The sequence below is a fragment of the Lepidochelys kempii genome, chromosome 5, assembly GCF_965140265.1.
Source record: "Lepidochelys kempii isolate rLepKem1 chromosome 5, rLepKem1.hap2, whole genome shotgun sequence".
NCBI lineage: Eukaryota > Metazoa > Chordata > Testudines > Cheloniidae > Lepidochelys > Lepidochelys kempii.
Window position 1 is genome coordinate 98,845,175 of NC_133260.1, and position 21,999 is coordinate 98,867,173.

At 40.6% G+C, this 21,999-nt stretch overlaps 1 protein-coding gene across 5 annotated transcripts in view; it reads left to right on the plus strand.

Annotated features, from left to right (window-relative positions):
- The first annotated feature begins 2,229 nt into the window (after positions 1-2,229).
- CEMIP2 (cell migration inducing hyaluronidase 2) overlaps positions 2,230-21,999 on the plus strand; it is a 79,105-nt gene continuing 59,335 nt past the window's right edge. Inside the window, exons 1-2 of one of the 5 annotated variants that reach the window (XM_073345151.1) lie at positions 15,202-15,363; positions 16,599-16,711. The gene's annotated coding sequence lies outside the window, so the exon portion shown is untranslated. Of the gene's footprint in view, positions 2,391-15,200; positions 15,364-15,466; positions 15,863-16,598; positions 16,712-21,999 lie in introns of those variants that run through there. The other 4 variants (XM_073345153.1, XM_073345155.1, XM_073345150.1 and 1 more) reach the window with 4 other exon arrangements.

The following is a 21,999-nucleotide window of genomic DNA, read 5'->3' on the forward strand; positions in this document are numbered from 1 at the left end:
CAGAAGAGATTCTTGCACATGAGCTCTCATATCTTTTTAAGTATGCTTATGCAGCCCACAAAAGTCAAGGTGCTAAATAATTTGAATTCATTGTTGTTTTTCTGTAGCACTGAAACTAACATCAGCGAAAGCAGCTAATGTCAAAACAGGATGATGGTACTGATTAAAAACCACTAACACTGGCTAAATGAGATGAGAAAAATAAAATTGTCAAATGTCCTGGCTAATTGAATAGATATTGTGTGTCAAATACTCTTTTCCACATAAGAAGACCTGGAAGGGGAGGTTTGACCTAAAAAATTCCACTCCAAAACCATCTAATCTATTAATGAAATTCACCCCTACAAAGAAGAACAAAGTCTAACTACACTGGAACTCCATTCTGAATACTTAAGAGGTGACTAGGCATTATGCGATCTCTGTACAGAATTTCACCATGTGTACTGTCGATGTGCCTGAAATGGAAGTAAGTAATACTTGTGGTAGTAAACACTGAGCTTAGCAGTAAGTGTTGGCGGAACTACGCCCTCCAGCAGGGTCTAAGTGATGCATGAACCTTGTGAGGTCTTTCTGTTCAGTGTCTGGGCATTTCCCCAGAATCTCTAATAGGTTTGTTGTATTTTTTGTAGATCTCAATTGTAATATTTTTTTTTCCTAGCCAGGCATGAGTTACTATCAGATCTCTCATTTCCATAAAGTCTGAGTGCTGTGTAGTATTAAAATGAAGAAAATTGCTTTGGTGAATATATGTTGTTATAATATCTGTGTGCTTAGCCTGAACTTTTAATTTAGAGACCGTTGCCTTGGAGATGTTTTGCTATTTTGAGCTTTAGTTGTATTAACAATGAAGTTTAGTCTGTTGCTGGTTGCAGCCTGTTTTCTGCTGCACACTGCTAAGCCCACGAAGTGTTGTGGAGGTAGGATTTAACTATAAAATATTGGTATCAGTCCAATATGTACATCTGGCTTGCTCAATAAATGTACTTCTGCAGCAATAAAACAGTAGAAAGGGGGAGGGAAGTGGAATAAAGTAACAAAGTAAAGAGAAGCGATTAATGAGTAGAGATAGAATCTGAAGAAAAATAAGCAAAATAAACCCATTAACCCCACAACTTCTCACCCTGCTGGAGATCAGCCTTCTGAGTGTATCCTGGAAGGAAATCAAATTTCCATTACAGACTGCAGAGTGTCTCAAGCTTTTGTCATGTCCCCAACATTTTTATTAGGTACTTTTCCTGTATTTTAATTGGGGGGGGGGTATTATTCATCCTATGAGAATTAAATGCTAATGTTTCAGAAGGGCAATAGGGAACTGATGATATGTTTCGGTCAAAGGGTTTGTGCATTCTGAAGTGGTCATGGTTTTATTGTTTCTTTGTATGAAGCATTTGAAGAATAGGTGCATGTCTCAACGGATTGTCGTCAGTGAAGTTCTCTAGAGAGCTATGAGCTAGTTTGCATCATAGCCATTTCAGCTTTCCTGTTCAGGTTGAATGTTTGTAGGCATGGCAGCAAAAGATAAAAACACACTAAGAATCCTGCAGGAAGCTCTGGTCAGATCTGAGTCTTAATGTAGTTCTCAGGTTCCCCAAAGTCTAAGTCTATGGATTTATGACAAATATAAATTCCTTTGAGTTGGCAGATATGTTGTGCTCATCAGTTCAGTGGGCAGCTTTAATCTTTAATATCTCTTTCTTAATGATTTTGAAATAAACTCAGGGGAACAAGTGGCTGTCCACCTGTACGTGCAAAGCTGTTTCTTTAGTCTCTCTCTCTTTTTTTTAATCAGCTGCTGTGGACTGAATACAAATAACTGACACAAGTTAAAATCAGAGAATAGAGTCAGAGGTCCAAATATTTAAACTTGGATGCCTAAAGTTAAATCCATGTTTGGGCACTGAAATAAGTGGCATGATTTTCAGGGGTGCTGAGCACCTATTCCTTAACTTGAAGCCAATTAAAGTTGTGCACGCTCAGTCTCTCTGAGAATCGGGCCATTTCTATTTAGCTGCCTAAAGATGTGTCTCATTTTAGACAGACAAGCTTGAATATTTTGAGCAAAAACCTATAATCTCAAGTGGTAAAGTCTTCTCATTTGTAATCATTAGCTTACAACAGTCTTTTGTATGAGACACTTTAATTCCTGTTTTTTAGGTCAGAAAACAAGAGGGCAGGATGATATCCTGAGCAGAGCATGTTACAGATAATGCTCTTCCTGTAACAGTGATTACTCTTTATATTCATTCTTCTCCCAAAAGGAAAAGGGTTCAGTTTGCTATTTGTTGGCCATCTATGTTGACAGAACACTGTAAATTAACGGAAAGAAAATCTTGTCAGTTGTATGCATTTTTATGATTGCTTTGGGTACTCCTGCAGTGACAATAAACAAGGTAAGCCGTAAAGAAGTTTTATTCTACAATATGTAATATAATTAATTTGATTACATTCTAGTTTATTTCAGAAAATTTCCTGTTATACAGGTAATATAGAAATATTTGGAGAACTAGCACCTCAAAATCTATAGGCGTATGGCAACTGAAAGACAAAACAACTGTAAAATGCTTTGTGTTAACAAGTCATCTTGCATGATGGTTCTTTCACTCATATTGATTTTTGGTACATTTTATTTTAGACTTGGTTGTAATAGTCCATTAAAGTACTTCCCCTTGAAATGCTCTAGTGTCTTGAGGTTGTTGCAATTTACTTGCTACATTTTCAAGGATACACAAAACACTACTACAGACAAAGTTTTTTTCTCAGAGAAAGTGAGTTACAAGCTAAATCCAGATTCTAAGCATTTTTGGCAGCCGTTCTTGTTTGCCAGCAATCAAGAAGAATAATGACATCTTTCTGCTTTTTCCAGAGTTGTTTGTTAATGTTTTATAATATACGTTTTAAAACATTTTCATTTCTAAAAATATTTACACTGTACTCCTATCAAATTTATAGTTGCTAACTTAACTTTATAAAAAAGGCAGTTTTATAAGAAAACAAACAAAAACAGCAATAATGCTTTTTGTGTGTGTGTGTGAAAGAATTAATCTGTCTCCACATAATTAAGACAAAAAGGACACAATGTTGTAACAAATCTGTCTGCTTTTGTATATAACTGCTGGTTTGGATTGAGGTCAGAAACATGTAGCTCTTAGGCTCAGTTCTAGTTGTACTGTATACTCCGTGGAATATATGGCAAAACCAATATCTATTAAGATCAAATAAAAGTGAAAGTTAAGGAACACAGACTTATTAGATGAAATGTTTATAAGTAAGGATTTTAAACAGGAAAACATATTTTAAGTAATGATATTAAATCCATAATGTAAAACACAAACTGTACCATAGATTCTAGATCATTTGAACTAAAGCCAGGTAAATAATGTTTAGCAAATAATGTATCTGAAAATTTTAACCTCCTTTTTAGTTTGTGAAATTCATACAAGCAGTTTGTAATTTTCTTGAATTCATTATTTACCAAATAATTTAGACAAATGCTTCAAAGGGCTGTAAATTGTTGCTGAGCATTTCATTGTGAATACTATATTTCATATTCAAAACTCAAGCTATCCTGGGCTATGTCTATACCATGTGAAAAACACAGCCCCCTGACTGATGTCAGTTTCATCAACAAAAGCCCCGGAGTCCACAGTGCTATGTCAGGGGGAGACGCTCTGCTACTGACATAGCTACCATCGCTCATTGGGGGTGACTTAATTAGGCTGGCGAAAGAGCTCTCTCCCATTGGCATAGAGCAGCTACACAGGAAACCTTACAGCGGTGCTGCTGCAGCGGTACAGCTGTGCCGCTGTAAGGTCTGTAGTGTAGACATAGCCTTGATTGGTCTTGATTGGATACATATAATTACATGTTGTTGTTTCTGTTCCCTGACTAGACAAGCATAACCTTTCGATTCGAGTTTCTGGTGCAAATCCTCACACTCATTCAAAATTCATTTTCAATGCATATTTTTAATATTGACTTCAAATTTACTGCTTCAACAAATATTCTTGCTAGTAAATTTATTCGCTACAATATTTGCAGAAAGCTAACACATAAGGGGGTAAACATAACAAAACAAATGTAATTTTTATTGGAACAAATATTAAAATATTTTTTAAGTTTTCATTCAGCAGTAGTCTCCACAACACACTTGCATATAATTAAGTAGGACATGTAAATAGGCTTTACATTTTTAATAGTGCGTGGAAATGGATCACAGACTGGTGGGAAGAGCGTACCCATTTTTGTTCACATGAGGGTAGTTAAACAGTCAATAAAGGTACTAGAGCTGTGTCCTCATTCAATACTAAGATCCACAATTATGTTAGTTTTACCCAGACAACTCTAAATGATATCACACTATGCATCTGCCATATTTTGTGCCTATAATGAAGTTGCCCCTTGGTAGACGAATGTAAAGTGAAAAATAACTTGCAGGGAAATATTTCCCTACATTTGACTATACCAAGCCCTCCTGTCTCCTCTCCATCTCCTGCTTTCCATCTATGTCCTTTTGGTCCTCTGACACCTCTCCAGTTCCTCTTGGCTCCTTGCTCATCTCCATCCCCTCCCCATGTATCTTCTGTATTCCCTTAGCAGCCTTCTTGCAGAGGCTCTGCCTGAAGGGGATGACAGCCTAATAATAATAATTAATAATAAAAAAAACAAAAACAAAAAACTGTTTTTGTTTCTTTGCACCTGACTTAAGGACTTGGTAATGGTTTGTTCCAAAAGAAACCCAGGTCATAGGCCTCTAATTTGGAGATAAAGTTATTGGAGATCATTAGCTCTGCTTAAGAGATTTTAGACAAATTGTTGAGAATAAGTGCTCCACAAGTACCATCTTAATAACCATGTGCACCTGTAAGGTAGACTGTCAGACAGAATATTTGCTCTCATTTCACATATCCTATTCACAACTGTTGTAACCACAAAACATACATAACTTAATATTATACATGTGTTGACTAATATATGCTGGCTAGCATACGTATATATTATGCTGATAATACTTCCTGCCATATATATTCCAAGCATTTAAGTATACATATGAAGTATTAATATCAGTTATATAGGCCAAATTGGCCTGTACCTTTATTGTAATCCTGTTCACTTATGCTAAGTATTCCATGACAACTTGCATTAGCTGGACGAAGTTTTGGCTTAAGTAGATAGGAAAACTGTCAGTATCAGGATATATAATAGTTTCTTCATAGCAACAGAAAGGGAGTTACCCTCACAAACCTATTTATTCTAGTACAGGCCTAGGAGGTGTCTTCATGCCTCTTAGTACCTGGAATGCATGTGCTCAGAACAAAGATAAGGCTACATCATGACCTGGAATGCCTGGTTCAGAACAAAAGATAAAGGGGTATACCATGGTACCAGAAACAAACAAGGTAAAAAGTGGATTGAGTTCAGTTTCAGGTGAAGTATATTGTATCTTTTACTGGTAAATAAGTAGGTTATAAAAAGATGGTTTTAGGGATGTAACTTTGCAGGGCATACCTTCCATGTAAGGTGAATGTAACATTGATGCTCTTTGAAACTGGTATCATACAGAACCTTTTCCCTGTAACACAATAATAAGCCTGACTGATATTGGTTATTTGGTCTCTTGGTATACTTCATTTAAAAAAAAAACCAAAAACCAAAATGTGGTCTAGCAATTGACTATACAGTTTAAACACATGCCATACCAAAAAATGGTGAGAGCATTAAGTTTGCAAAATTACATACTTCAAAGTCAGGAAAATAATTTCTTGATCAGTGACCGCTAAGAAGCTAATACTTTGCATCCCTTTGGATGGACACTTGGATCAATGATCTGTTCGATATTGCAATATATGAAAGACTCACTTTGCTAGACAAGGTGAATTGATCGTTCTGTGATCACTAGTACAATTTGATAACTAGTTGGAGACTCCTGTTGGCTCATAAGCCATATGTGCAATTGTGATGGATAAGAGTTGGGGACTGAAGATGTGTAAAGAGGATGTAGGGTTTTGTTCTATTAAGGATCTGTCTGTCTGTGTTCTTATACCATGTCTCTCTCCAAGTCCTTAATTTAGTGAATTTGCTCAATCTTAATGGTAAAACCTGGACTCAGCACTCAGCCTGAGTACTTGAGCTCTCTGTTGGAGAAGTCTGTCCAAATGAAGGGGGAGTAACTCCATGGCAGGTACTGCAGCCTTGACCCTTACATCTGCTGACTGCACCACCTCTATGGATCCATGTGGCTGTAATTCCACCACCCAGTTTCCCAGCTGACCCAGCACTAAGGCATAATTAAGCCCTTCATGACTACTACTACTATCGTTATTATTTCTTCATTTGCATTATAATAGTACCTAGAGGGTCCATCAAGACCGGAGTGCCATTATGCCATACAAACACATAGTAAGACATAGATACATAGCAGTCCTTGCGCAGAAGAGATTACATTGTAAATAGACAAGAAACACAAAGGGTGCGAAAATGAGGAACTGAGGCACAGAGACACTGGTGTTTACAAAAATACTTAGCATTTGCTTAGCTCTACTACCACAGAAATCAACAGTAAAATTACCATTGACTTCTAAATGCTCTTGAAAATCCACTGTAAGTGTTTTGCCCAAAGTCACACATAAAGTCTGCAGGAGAACCAAGAATTGAATCCACATCACCTGAGTGGAGATGGCCAAAACTTGGGATTTTTAGTTTTGGGGAAATTTTGAAATTTGGTTACATTGTGATTCAGAATGAAACCAATTTTTTTTGTAATTTCCTGCAAACTGGAAAGTCCGAAGAAAAAGTCATTTCTGCAAGACTGCCACATGGTGTTTCTGAAATAAAATATGTTCCCTGGGACTTCCACAGCCGCTGACTTATATTTGTAAGATTTAAACATGTAATATCATAGAAGATAGCTAATAAAGTACAAGTCATTATGCTGAAACTAGTCAATGCTAAATTCTGACTAAAAATTGGCACTAATCTAAAGGGCCCTAAAATAAAAATGTAATCCAAGGATAAAGTGGAATGCATTTCATACTCTGTCTCAGTCCAGTATTCTAATACAACCTACCTCCAACAGTTTTGACATTTTTTGGCCAAGAGTAAATCTCTGTACAGCTCAGCAATTTATTTCAGCTATTATAGTTCATCAGTAAGAAAAACTGATATTATTTTAGACCCCAAGTTAACAAAGCACTTAAGTGTGCACAAGCGTGTGTCATGATTTTAGGTTAATATGTGTTTTGAAAATAGGCCTTAGGTTCCTAGGTCATTTCAGGGCTTTTGGAAATTTTAGCCTATGTCACCAAAGATGATTGCAAAGTACAGGAGGTAAAATGTACCATTTCCTTTTTCTTATTTCTGGATGTCTAAAAGTCTAATAATATTCCATTACTCCCTCTTCTAAGAAGACAGCAGTTTTTAAAGTTCAAATTCAAAATGCATTCAAAATGTCAAGGAGGAATTTGACCTTTGATGTCTGATTATGTTATGTTCTTTGGGTTTTTTTTTACATTATATCTTAAGTGAGCACTTGTCTTTCATCTTAACAAATGAATCATAGAATATCAGGGTTGGAAGGGACCTCAGGAGGTCATCTAGTCCAACCCCCTGCTCAAAAGCAGGACCCATCCCCAATTAAATCATCCCAGCCAGGGCTTTGTCAAGCCTGACCTTAAAAACTTCTAAGGAAGGAGATTCCACCACCTCCCTAGGCAACACATTCCAGTGTTTCACCACCCTCCTAGTGAAACAGTTTTTCCTAATATCCAACCTAAACCTCCCCCACTGCAACTTGAGACCATTACTCCTTGTCCTGTCCTCTTCCACCACTGAGAATAGTCTAGAACCATCCTCTCTGGAACCACCTCTCAGGTAGTTGAAAGCAGCTATCAAATCCCCCCTCATTCTTCTCTTCCGCAGACTAAACAATTCCAGTTCCCTCAGCCTCTCCTCATAAGTCATGTGTTCCAGACCCCTAATAATTTTTGTTGCCCTTTGCTGGACTTCTTTCCAATTTATCCACATCCTTCTTGTAGTGTGGGGCCCAAAACTGGACACAGTACTCCAGATGAGGCCTCACCAATGTCGAATAGAGGGGGACAATCACGTCCCTCGATCTGCTCGCTATGTCCCTACTTATACATCCCAAAATGCCGTTGGCCTTCTTGGCAACAAGGGCACACTGCTGACTCATATCCAGCTTCTCGTCCACTGTCACCCCTAGGTCCTTTTCCGCAGAACTGCTGCCTAGCCATTCGGTCCCTAGTCTGTAGCTGTGCATTGAGTTCTTCCGTCCTAAGTGCAGGACCCTTGTAATGACTTGTACTATGAATGATACCTTTTATACAAATATATTTAAAAAGACCAAACTCTTTTAAAAGAATCACTGTAAAATCTGTAACTAAGGCAACTAGACTTAACAGGTATAGGGACATGAAAAATAATGTAAGCGCTATTTAAATAGTTTTTAAAATCTCTTTTCTGTAAACTATCTGGTATAAGCAAAGCATGAGAAGGTATTATATAGTATAAAGTGTTTACTGGCATTTTTAAAAATGGCCACATAATTTATGACAGTCTATCACATATACTCTGTATTGTCTGTGAGGACCCCAGTCTATAAATAAAAAAAATAAAAATACTGTACAAATACAATTTATCCAAAAGAACTTTGCAGACATACAGAAAAGTATTTTTTTTAATACAATATTTTTTCATCCAGTTGCTAAAAACAAAATAGACCACAAGACTCAATTTACTTTGTAGTCAAAGAAATCCAAAAAGGGTAGAGAAACTGTACGAAATCCTGGCCCCATTGAAGTCAGCAGGAAGTTTTACTATTGACTTCAGTAGGACCAGGATTTCACTCTTAGTGCCTTTATACCAAAACGAACATCAAATAACGAGTAACAGATTGCATGGAAGAGAGTAAATGCTAAAGTGAAATTAAAAAAATGAGCGCCTGAGTCATAATTAACATACATGTTTGTAATAACTTTAAAACACACCTACTATATGCAGTAGCTGTTACCTACCACAAAGAGGATGGGGGTGAGCCAAAAAGTTGTAAATAGGGACGACAATGTGCTAGTTCTCTCAACCACAACCTACAAATGTTATGATTTCCTGAATCACAAAGGTCTAGATGAGATCTTAAAGAGAAGGGGTTGCAATTTTAATAAGGAACTTATTTAAGTTTGGTTTGTTTGGACTTTATCTAGTTTGGAAGGACTTAAAGAAGGCTCTTTTGACACTCGTGTTTTATTGTCTGAGGCACTGTTCAAAACACATCCATATCCTCTTTTCAAATATGTCTTTAGCAATGTTTCTTTTAAATGTTACGGTATCTCTTTGGCATGATGATCTGTGAACTTCCAGTTCAGAACAGTTCCAGAAAAGAAGTCATACGCATTTTCAGAAAGCAATCCTCCACACTGTCAAGTTTGATGTGACTTCTAACATAATTTTAAAAGAATATTAAAATTTTAAACTTGGGTTTCTTGTGAAAGAGAGGGCTTTGAGATGGTTTGTTTTCAACATTTGCTAGTTTATTTGGCTTCCAACATTTTATTTTTGATTAATAGCCAGGGCATAATATTAGACTGGGTCTGATGATCAACCAAAACTAACTGTGTATTGCAGAACAGTTAATAACAATAGTGTGTGTGTATATATATTACCATGACCTTATAAGCCAGTCAATGACCACTGGCAAAGGGCTCATTATCCGTAACTAGAACTGTTATCAGACCTGACAAATTCCTCCTTTTGCACTATGATTGCTTATCTGTTATTCTTATTAGATAGTCTTGACACCATGGCAAACTCCACTATACATAACACAACTGTTGTCATAATTGTTATCCAAAAAGTATCTTGTAACGTATTGAAGGAAAACTGGTGACACTCAGATAATTAATATTTTTGTGTGTTACATAGGGTTAGCCTGTAAAAAGTTATGTAGGTGTACTAGAAATATGTTTGTTTGGACCAAGCAATCCAAGCAGAGCTGATAAACAATTTGTCCTAGACAAAGGAATGCTGTTTTGTCTGTTTCCCTTTGTCTCCAGTGTAAATTAAGCAAGGTGATGCCAGAGACAGTGGAAGTTATATTTATATCTGAGTCAACAGGAAAAGCAAATTGAGAGAAGGGCAAGGATTGGAACACAGCATGGTATCAACTTCCTGGAGCACAAGCAGCACAGGAGAAAAGCTTTATCTGGAGATATACTCCAAAAGAATACATTTCAAAGGTTTACTGGACTATAAGAAGAGGAGAGAAACCCTTAGTTATCCATCACTTAGTGGACAAAGGGAATTAGGATTCTTTGATTCTGTGAACAGTGGATCTTCCTACCTGAAGGCCTGGAGATGCAGACAGCTTGATAGAAGTGAAAAAGCTTTAGTTACTGAAAGTGTGTTATTTTGTTTTACTTGTAATCATTCCTGACTCTTTTCTTGCTTAGAATCGCTTAAATTCATGTTCTTTATTAATAAATTTATGCTTAGTTATACTGCAAATCATCTCAGTGCTGTTATATTAAAGTGGGGTGTGCATCCTCAGTTGAGCCAACAGGCTGGTGTGGCAGTGGACTTGGTTATTTTCTGAGAGTGTCCAATGAGAGGGACTGGACATTTCAGAGATGCCTCTAGGTAATTTGGAACTGGATGCATTGAACGTTACCTGCAAGGCAAAGTTTAGACTGTCGAGTCTCAAGGAGTTTGGTGGTGAGGCAGACAGAGTGTGTGGTAGGGAATTGTCACAGTTTAAGCTCCAGCAAAGATCTTTTTTGCTGAGGCAGGGAGGCAACACAGTGATTTACGGTTTTGGGTTCCCTGAGGAAAGCATCACAAAATCACAGGTATAAGAATTTAGGCTATTGGATTCGATGGGCCATGGTTTGAGCCAATATGGCAATACTAGTCTCGGACAGTGATCAGCACCAAATGCTTCACAGGAAGATGCAAGAAACCCACACATGCAGATGTGGGACATAATCTGGACCTTCAGTGAAAATCTCATCCTAATCCTTATTATTTAAAATTAGTTTTAATCGTGAATTGTGAGGCTTCACAAATATTACTTTTTGTTATTATTATTGTTTATTTTGACAGGTTTCAGAGTAGCAGCTGTGTTAGTCTGTATTCGCAAAAAGAAAAGTACTTGTGGCACCTTACAGTCTAACAAATTTATTTGAGCATAAGCTTTCGTGAGCTACAGCTCACTTCATCGGATGCATGCAGTGGAAAATACCAATTCCCATTTCATCCCTTCCTTCTGACAAACATAGGCCCTTATCCTGCAAACATTGACACACAGCATGCATAACTTTAAACAGATATGTCCGTGTTTGCAGGTTAAGGGCTATAGGGCCTGCAAAGAGTTACCCATGCACATATCCATACTCCCACAGGCAGGAGCACCAGAAGAGGGGGCGGATAGACGTGAAATCCACCACTCCTGACACATTTGATAAAATTTTGTCCACCAGCTGGTAGTGCTGCTGTGGCCTTAAAGACAGCTTGGTGCCAAGCTCGTGGGTCTTCTGCCCCTGCCCACAGAGATTGGCAGCAGAAGAACTCGGCTTGCTACTGCTGCCAGCTGGTGTGGGGTGGCGCTGCCTCTTAGGGGCTTCCCACAATCTGTCAGGGAGGATGCTGAGGAGCTGGCTGTGGTGGTGCTGGCTCTGGAGAGGGGGAAATTGGTGGCCTGGGGAATGGTGCCAGACATTTTTTTTTAACTGTGCAGTCTGTGCAAGCCTCCCCCCGCTCCAGGAGTCTGAATTCCACTGCCGTCTCCTAGTAATGCCGGAGGCAGCACGGGGTGAGGCTGGCTGTCCCAGACGTTTGACCGAGCGAAGGGTCCAGCCCGGCTGTCAAGTGGTGCTAGCGTGGAGCAAAGGGGATGGTGCAGAAAAGTACCAGCCCTGCCCAGCAATTCAACTTTGTGGCTCAGGAATCGGGATGAGACTTGGTAAGGCCCATCCTCTGCCTGCCTTGACTCACCCAAATCCAGCCTCCAAACCCTCCCCTTCTACTCCACAGGGTGTCTCAATCGCCTCCCTCCGACCCTGCTCCTATTCAGTAAATTTTGGAAAACATTCAGTAATTTTTTTTAGATTTCACCCTCCCCGCTGCTTATGACCCCAAGTGGCTCTCTTGCCACTTGTAGTCCCATTGAAATTGGAACACTTTGCAGGACCAGGTACATATTTTAACTGAATTCTGGATCTCTTAATTTGCCATATATCTGTATATAAAAGTAAACTGTTCTTTGCATTACTGGAAACTTTGCTTTAGGGATGGATGGGAAATGCTATGTATTAAAGAGAAATAAGCATTGTGAGGACAACACATTTTAAGAGGTACGTCCTTCTGCTCACCGAAAGCAGGAAGCGTATCCATCTGGCCAAGTTCCTTTTTATTGATTTTGTAAAAACTGCATTAAGTGAGTGTAATTTCTCAAAGGAGAGGAAAAACTTAAGTCCTAAATATTTAATAGCATTCAGGGAGTACTGATATTAAATTGCATGATCTTACTTTTTACAAAAAGAAAAGGAGTACTTGTGGCACCTTAGAGACTAACAAATTTATTTGAGCATAAGCTTTCGTGAGCTACAGCTCACTTCATCGGATGCACTGAAGTGAGCTGTAGCTCACGGAAGCTTATGCTCAAATAAATTTGTTAGTCTCTAAGGTGCCACAAGTCCTTTTCTTTTTGTGAATACAGACTAACACAACTGCTACTCTGAAACCTTACTTTTTACAGTGAAAGCTCAGTGGGAATATTTCAGATGTATCATTGTTTACAGGAGACCAAAGAACGCAGGATCACTGAAAGTTTATTGATGTAAAAGGTCCTGATTTTCAAAAGGTCAGGCATGAAATTGCATATGCAAAAAAGTGCATGCAGTTATGAGCCTAATATGCTCATACAACTATTCTGATTGAATAAATAATTCAGGCAGTTTGTACATAAAAATAGTCGGACTAAGTGGAAATCTGAATGCCCAAAACCTGCATCACATAGGCAAACAAAGTAACTGCATGTATACATTAGATGCCCAATGTTATACTTTATTTTTTAAAATGCAGCACTTTGTATATAGAAACATCCTTGATTTTCATGCTTGCTTTGGTTTATCATAGTATAAGTCTAAGATGCTCCCATTGTGTAAAACAAACAAAAATAAAAGACCTTACAATTCCTTCAGCTGAGACATGACAGATTACTTGCAAGTGCAAATGCCCTTATGCATTTGCATTTTTCATAATTATGATGGATTTATGAACATATTTGCACATGTAATTATGAATTTGACTTTTTTAAAAATTGGGCCCAATATAATTTGGAATAATTAGACTAGTATAATTAACTAGAGTGAAGAAGGAAGGGGGGAAATGCTGCCTTATTCACATATCTAACAGCTTGTCTTGGCTATAGTGTTAGCTCAAGGTATAAATTGAGTATTACCTCTAACCTGACTCCCATTCATGTGCAATTGGGTGAGTTAAGTGGTACATTAAACTCTAGCTAGCTGGCCCATGGGGGTATGAGTTGAAGCTTGTTGAGAGCTGCAGATACTAGATTTAGTAATATCATAGGTATGCAGCTACAGACTATAGCTGCAGTTAGCATAATATATCAGATGCTAGTCCAATCACTTTGTGCTGCTAATCAAATCGCTCTGTGTAGCTTGAGTGCAGTTTTTCAGCTCTCACTGGAGTGAGACTAAATCAGTGGAGGGGCTCAAGTTTAAGTAACTGGAGCTACCTATTGCTTTAAACTGTAATGTTTACTTGCAGGATGCTATTTAGCCACTAGGTGTCTCCTCTGCTGTACAGCGTTTCAGACATGGTTTTGGTTCTGGTAAACAAAGAGTTAGTTAGAACTCAAGCTGTGTGGAACTCCATTTGTCTTCAGTTCATAGTTTTCCTTAATAGTCTCCTGTTTGAGAAGGGGTGTAGCTCTCTATAGCATGACAAGCAGTGCAAGGTCGTACTTCTCTCTGCGTCCTCTCCCTTACTGTGAGTCGTTTGTGTGTGTGTTGCAGAATGTTCCCCAACTTCCTCCACAACATAACATGAAGTGATTATTTGAATTCTAGTAATCCACAAAATGAGCTATATACTGCCCACATCTCCACGGGGAAGGACAAGTCCCTGCTCACGTGGTAAGACGAAAAGCAGGATGAGCACTGGAGGGAGGGAAGCGATGGGAGTAGGTGCAGAATTTGCATATTTGCTACCTGCATGGTGGGGGGACGGACAGGCTCTGTGGGGATTCAGCTCCTGTTTTAATTGGTGACAAGATCATTTCCCAGTCCCAGCCAGTGAATGAGAGAAGCTCTTGCTGAGAGCTCCAGAACACCAACCACCTCTAACCCCCCAAGGAAGCGTTATTGAAAACTTCCCGTACGCTCGCATCTGCTGTTGGCTTCAGACTTGCAATTATCCCCGTTGTGAAGATGCTCTCCTGGTCTGCAGTGCGACGGACACCGCGATACCCTAAGGGCAGAAGGGGGCGGATTAGTGGCGCGGCGAGCTCACCAGGAACCGATGAGAAGGGGGAAGCAGGAGGGAGGCTGAAGAGCTTCGGGAGGTGCAGGGTTGAGAATGAGCGTAATACAAGGGGACTGGATGGGAGAACATGGATGGGGTGTAGGGAACGAGGAAGAGGGGGCAGGGTAATATGGGGCATGCCTGGGGGAGAGAGGGAGGGAGGCAGAAGTGGCTCACGGGAATGTGCGGGGGGAAGAACAGAGTAAGGAAAGAGGGGAAGCTGGGCAGCACGAGGGGTGGGGCCGATGCTGGAAAGGGAGAGGAATCGCTGGGGCAATACAAGGGGGCGCACAGACGCGGGAGCTGCCCTGGGGAGACACCAGAGCTGCAGGGGTGCTGGACGCAGCGGCTGCCCCCCCGGGGTTGGGCGAGGCGAGGTCCCGCTGGGCTGCTCGCCTGGTACGGGCGTGACGCGCTGCCGCCGGCCGGGCCCCGAACCCGCAGGCCGAACACGCCCCGCGGGGGCTCAGAGCCGGGGCGCCCAGCTCCGGAGGGCTGGACTTGTCCCTCGCGCCGCCTCCGGCCTTCCTCGCCGGGCAGGGCAGCCCAGCCCAGGCCCCGGCGCTCCTCCTCCAGCCCAGCCCCTCGGCGCCGGGGAAGGGGCTGGCAGCGGGGGTGCTGCCGGGTTGGGCGGGGAAGGGGCGGCCGGGCAGCGCCGCGTCATTTCGGGGACGGGGGCGGGGCGGGCTGTTTCCCCTCCAGGCCCCACGGCAGGAGCCGCTGCCAGTTGCGTAAAAGCAGCAGCCGGGGCGGGGAGCCGGGACACCATGCCGCCCTGACCGGTAGCGTCCTGAGCGCGCCGCCGAGGTGAGTGCAGCCGGCCCCGCCGCCGCCCCCCGAGCGCCCCCTGCTCTGTGCCGCTCTCCGCCTGTGGGCTCCCCCTCCCTCCACTGCTCCCCAAGCTCCGTGCAGCTCTTCCCCTGCTGACTTCCGCCCCCTGGCTCCGGCTACTCGCCCCCTGCTGGCTTCGCCCTGTCCCCCCAAGCGCTGTACTCCTCACCCGCTGTTGGCTTCCCTCTGTGCCCTGGATTCCTTACCCCAACCCTGCTGCCCTCTTCCCCAGCACCGCCTGCCGCTTAGCCCACCGCTGAGCCTGTGTACCCCATTCCGCTCTGCACCGCACACTGTTCACTCCCTGCTTCCTTTCCCCTTGCTCACCACCCGCCGGTCCCTATTTTCTTTTCCACCGATTTTCTCAAACCCAGATACAGTTTAAATGAACAAATCAGAGTTTCATCTGCAGCACAAAACAATTGTTTGCAGAGCTGTTGTAGCCCTGTTGGTCCCAGGATATTAGAGAGAAAAGGTGGGTGAGGTAATATTTTTTTTTTTTTTACCTCTTGGCTGGTCATGCTTATCTTTGCTAAACTAAACCCTATCTTTCCTTTATTCCAGTTTTAATAAGCAAATGGAAAGCTAATGTCTTGTGTTTTAATCTAAGTTGGGAAGTCTCTAAAAATTCACATACACTTAAATATTGTTTTAGGTTTGATGCTGTTGTGTGTCAGTTAGAGTAGTAATAGCAACTGGTATTGTAGACTTCCCTGAAAGAAAATAAAAATGTTATCATTTGATGTAACATGTTTCAGAGTAGCAGCCGTGTTAGTCTGTATTTGCAAAAAGAAAAGGAGTACTAGTGGCACCTTAGAGATAAATTGGTTAATCTCTAAGGTGCCACTAGTACTCCTTTTCTTTTTGATGTAACATGTTACCTATTTAAATATGCTTTTGAAAAAGCTTATATTAAACATAAGGGTCTGACTTAAATTGGGAGATAGGGAGAGAGCTAGGAAATTCACAACTTTAAATTCTAGTTAGATGTCATGTCCACTGTATCCTAGGAATGGATGGAGTCCCTGAACAGAGTTCAGAGTGGGGTGGGAGGAGGTATTGTTTCATATTCTCTGTGTATATATAAAGCCTGCTGCAGTTTCCACGATATGCATCCGATGAAGTGAGCTGTAGCTCACGAAAGCTTATGCTCTAATAAATTGGTTAGTCTCTAAGGTGCCACAAGTACTCCTTTTCTTTTTCCTGAACAGAGTGTAATCTTTCATACCCTCAAGTAAATTCTTCCACTGAAGGTTATTGCATGCATAATTTCCCAGCACATGGTGAGAACTGACCTCAACACCTGCAGCAGTACACAAATACAGTGAGTTCAGGATGAATTAGCTGCCTTAACTTTGAATTCCACAGGTTTTTTTTCTTTGTTTAAACCAGACGGATAATGATTTATTGTAACTTTCTTGTTTTTAAGTGCATTCTTGTTCTAACAAAACTACTGAATGCATTAGAATCTCTTTAATAATTCACAACAAATTTGACAGGGGGTTCTCACCTCTCAGCAGGTAATAGATGCTGTAGCAGGGTCTTGCATTGTAAAAATAATCTAACCTTTGCAGGTATTTTAAATCGGGGTTCTCAAACTTATTTTTTGATAGTGTGGACTGTATCTTAATCTCATGGGCTACTTCCCCTCCCATTTGCAACATATGGACAATATTCTCTCCCATTCATGATCATATAAAGTTCATATGGTATCTACAGCAATCGCTTACATAAAAGTAATATTCGGAAAATATGTAATATAGTTTTAGCTTCTTTTAATGAAACTTATCAATTGGAAAAAAAGAGTGGCACCTGCACCATGTTACCAGCCAGCTTTCCACAGACCACCACCAACTGCTCTGGACTGCCAGTGGTCCATGAATTAAAATTTAGAAACCTCTACTGCATTGTCATAAATGCTTGAAGTTGAACTATGATCAACAACAACAACCCCAAACAAAAAAATCCCCAAACAAAGTGTGTTGTTCATTTGTATGGAATTTGCAAAATTCAGTAATTTGCAGTGGTTATGTGAATTAGTGAGATTGACTTGTTAGCTTGTATTTGGTGTTATATTGGGTTTGTGATACTTTACTAGTCGATATGGTAAGAACAGAATGGAGGCTATTGAATTAAATACAAAAATGAAAAATAGGCAGAGAAGGCCTTGTTTATTTTTCTAGTTTGTTTCTAATATGTGGTAGATTTTGACAATGGCTAACCACCAGCTGGGATTTTAAACATGGTAGGCCGTTCTGGATTGTGGGAGAAACACATTAGCTGTTCCTGCTACAATGATCATCAGTGAAACAGTTAATGTTGGTAAATATATTGTCATCTTAAGGTGTCAGAACAATCAGTCTGCTGAGATGAAGTTTCCCCACTCTTCATTAAAGGCCTGGTCATGCAAGACGGTGAGGGTGCTTAGCGCCTCACAAGAAAAAGGTTCTGTGGTTACTCTGTTGCAGCCAGTTATCCAAATGTTGCTAGAAAGAGCTACCATGTCTTCGTTCATAGAACTCTCATGTGTAGATTGTGCTTTTAGAGCACTGGCATGAAAAGAACAAAGTATGTTCAACTAACAAAGTAGCATTTGAGACATGTATGTAAAAAAACAAATTGTAATAGTTATGGGGCACATTTTCAATACATCCACAGATTGGGTACCTTGTTTAGATGTAGCCTTAATTCTGTGTTTCTAATAAAGTTTGTTAACTGTAATTTTCTTGGAAGATAATATTTATGAAATCACCATGCCTGCAGTCTTTACGTCATCTTAATTAACTTTTGTTGAGTGTAGAGTATACTATATGATCAAGTTTAAAATGTTGTCCCCACGGGATAATTTACGCGCACAGGGATGTCCATGAAAGTATAATAGGAGTTGTACAGCTAAATCCTTGGAATTAAAGCATATTTTTTAGGGTATCTGAAAAACTGGCTACACAATATTTTTCATATTTAAATACCTTGCAGATTGTCTTGATGTGTGTGAGGATATTACCCTGCAATATTACGCACACTTTAAAGTTGAGACAGTTTTATGTGCGCCTGAAGGGAAAAAGGTAACAGAAGGCTGGGAAGTAACGTAACCTAAACAAAAAAAAGTATAATGCTATGCTGAGGAAAGAGTAGATCTTTGATCTGCTAGACAATGATAGCCTTCCTTTTGAAGAAACTTCAGTCAAGAAAGTTACTTTGGTGCATGCTATAAATAGACTTGCAATGACACATCTGAATTTACTGGTGTAGGATGACCTGTTGCTCATTAGAATTAGGACTGTACAGCAACAAGGAAAAAACAAGGCCCTTATCTTGCCGTGTCTAGTTCTTTGAAATGCTTAGTCCTTGGAGGTCCCACTTATGGAAATCCACAAGTCTGAAATCTTTTGGCCAACAGTGTTGGGGGCATGTGTGCCCTGCGTGTCTTCATGCCCCCTTACCAGAGGGACTAAAGAAGGAGTGCACCTTCAATTGCCACTCTGTTTGCTTGCTAATCTAGAATCCTACTTATATAGGAGGACTCTGAAGTAGTGGGGAAAGGGAGTGAGTCATAGGATTGGCATGCATCTCAAAGAACTACCAGTTAGCAGTGCTTCTAAAATGAGGGCTCATGACCCCCAAGGGCATTGTGGGACAGGGTGGGGGTGGGGGGTTGCAAGTTAGGGCTGGCATTATGGGGTGATAAGCAGGGCAACTGCCAGGGGCCACACACCACAGGGAACCCCGGGAAGCTTAGTTACATGCTTCAGCCCCTCGTTGCCCGTAGCTGAAGCCTGAGCCCCATTGCCTGGGGCTGAAGCATATAACTTAGCTTTGTGAGGCCCCTGTGTCATGGGGCCCTGGGCAATTGCCCTGCTTGCCAATACCAGCCATGAGTACTAGTCATAACTTAATGATATTTAAGATAGGGGGTTGCAATTTTTTCGAGTCTTAGTAAGGGAAGGTCGCTATTTTTTTTTTTAGTCCAAAGGGGTTCACCAGGTTCAGAAACACTACTGTAAGGTAAGTTTCAGAGTAACAGCCGTGTTAGTCTGTATTCGCAAAAAGAAAAGGAGTACTTGTGGCACCTTAGCGACTAACCAATTTATTTGAGCATAAGCTTTCGTGAGCTACAGCTCACTTCATCGGATGTAGCTCACGAAAGCTTATGCTCAAATAAATTGGTTAGTCGCTAAGGTGCCACAAGTACTCCTTTTCTTTTTACTGTAAGGTAAGGGCCTTGTTTTTCTTCAATTATTGTGTGTCTGTGTCCCATTCATGGTGACTAGTAAGCAATTCCCAGACCAGATAGGAGGAAAGTCTTAAGAGTCCTGGCTAAATAAAATGCAGAAACATTCTTGCAAACCTGGATGCCAGGTCCCACAAGTAATATTTTGATAGTGGATAAAGCTCCAGGTAGCCACTCAGCGAATCTCTTGAAGAGAAACATTCCTAAGGTAAGCAGCATATGTTACCCAGAGTTTTCAGAACCCATAGCAGTGGTAACTTTACTGTTTCACTCCAGGCAGTGTCAGGAATAAATCAATGGGAACACAGAGCTTCAGCTGATGAAAGATTAATACAAGTAAGCATGCTCTTATCTAAAATTACAGTTTGTTAGATTTAAGTACACACGGACATACAACAATAGGTTTAGAACATCCCAAATATTTACGTAAAATCTGGAACGGTATTGAGTAAATTGCAGCAGTTCAGCAATGGCCGGTTGCTTCCCTGCCAGGGAATAAGGTGTTAGGAAAAAACCCTCTCAGGATAGCTTCAGAAGACTGCTCCAAAGTACACTCTAATCCTTCTACAGCTAGCTTTTACAAAACACACATCATAATGACCCCTACTAGGTCGTCATGTCTCCTAACATCAGTACATTATTTATCAACAAACATTCCTAACAATCTTAGTCATAATAAACTTCTATATCAAAGGTGCCCAAACTCAAAGGTTCTCGTTCACTGATTTGCTTTTCTCTCAGTTGTTGACTTTTTCTCTACTCTCCTCCCATTCTGATTAGTAGAGACTACAAGCCTGTAAATGTATTTGACCTTGCCTCCGGAAACTTTGCTTGTTCAAATTAACCCTTACGTAGGTGGTGGTCCATTTTTTATTAATTCATGATGACTGAATGCACATAATATGATTGCAGTGGGCTCAATCAAAATCTGGGGTACACTCACCCCTCAAATCTGGGGTAACACGTAAGCCACTTTAGATTTAGTAGAATGAACCCTGATACCTGTGGGAGGGGAAAGGCCCTAATGTTTTGTAATAAGTAAGGGTATGCTGCCTAATTCTTGTATAATTGGCCTGACCCAGTATGGCCATTCTTATGTACAATCTCTCAAAATAAATTGACCCCTGGGATTGTCCCTGTGTGCTACAAATAAGAGAGATCCTGAATGGCATTGTTCTCTGTAGATACTAACAAAGGTCTCTCTTTACATTTAATGTGTATAATCTAGCTTCCCAATGGTTTGAATGGAGTTTAGCAAAGAAGTGAGTGAGTGACTGACTGACTGATTCATGTGAAATTTGGAAACCTCTTTAGATAAGAATTTGCAGTGAGACCTCAACATCTTTTTATCCTTATGGAATCCTGTATACTGTGGATCTGAACCTTGATTCAAATCAAGGTTTGAATCTTGCTCACCCTCCTAGCTTAGATGATGGCCACTAGGAAAGGAATCTTTATGGAGAGATGGTAAAGTGAATAGTCATTCATAGCTCAAATGGGGGTTTTATAAGAATAAAAGACAAAGAATTGTTAAGACAATAGTTTGGTGCCAGGGTGAAGGTGGTTCTCTGTTTGGTGGAAAGGCATGGCTCAGGACTTTAAAGCACTTGGTCACTATGAGGTGATAAAAGGCTGGATTAGAGGGTGACAGATGAAGTTTGCAGCTAGGACTCTGACTGAAGTGATGTTGAGTCTTGTTTGCTTTTAGTTGGAGAACATAGGATTTTACAAACAGGATCTTTTTGAAAGAGTCACACCTTCCTGGGAGGGCCATATGCAGAATTGTTTCCACTTCCTCTTGAAAGGACTCTGCTGGATGGTTTTCTGTTTTAGCTGAGATGTCTTGTACCTCTGCAGAACAAATGCTGTTTGTGTGGCTCAGCCAGCTGACATGTATGCTATGAAGTTCAGGGACTTTGGGAGGGGGTGAAGAATCTGACCTTGGTTCTGAACAAAGTCCCACTCTTGAATGTCCTGCATGTGGAGGTCTTGCACTAGGTGTAGCAGCTCTGTGAACCGTAATTGTCTTGCCCAAGAGAGAGCAATGAGGAAAACTCTGGCTGCATCATGTGTGATCTCTGTGGTGACTCTGAGAATCACAGGAACCAGAGGGAAAGTGGATAATATGTCTTTTGACCAGGAGAGAAGAAAAGTGTCTGATAGCTGGGACCTCTTCCTTCTTTGGAACAGAAAAGGGGGCACTTGTTTGCAATGTTGCTGAACAACAGGTTGATAAATTGTATAGTCATTTGCTCAACCAGACTTTGGTTCATTATTTCATTATGAAATATACCGTAGACCAAATAATCAATATAGTCAGGTTTCTTAATATGGTACAGAGAAAAGGTTCTATATGATACCTGTCTCCGAACAGCGATCCC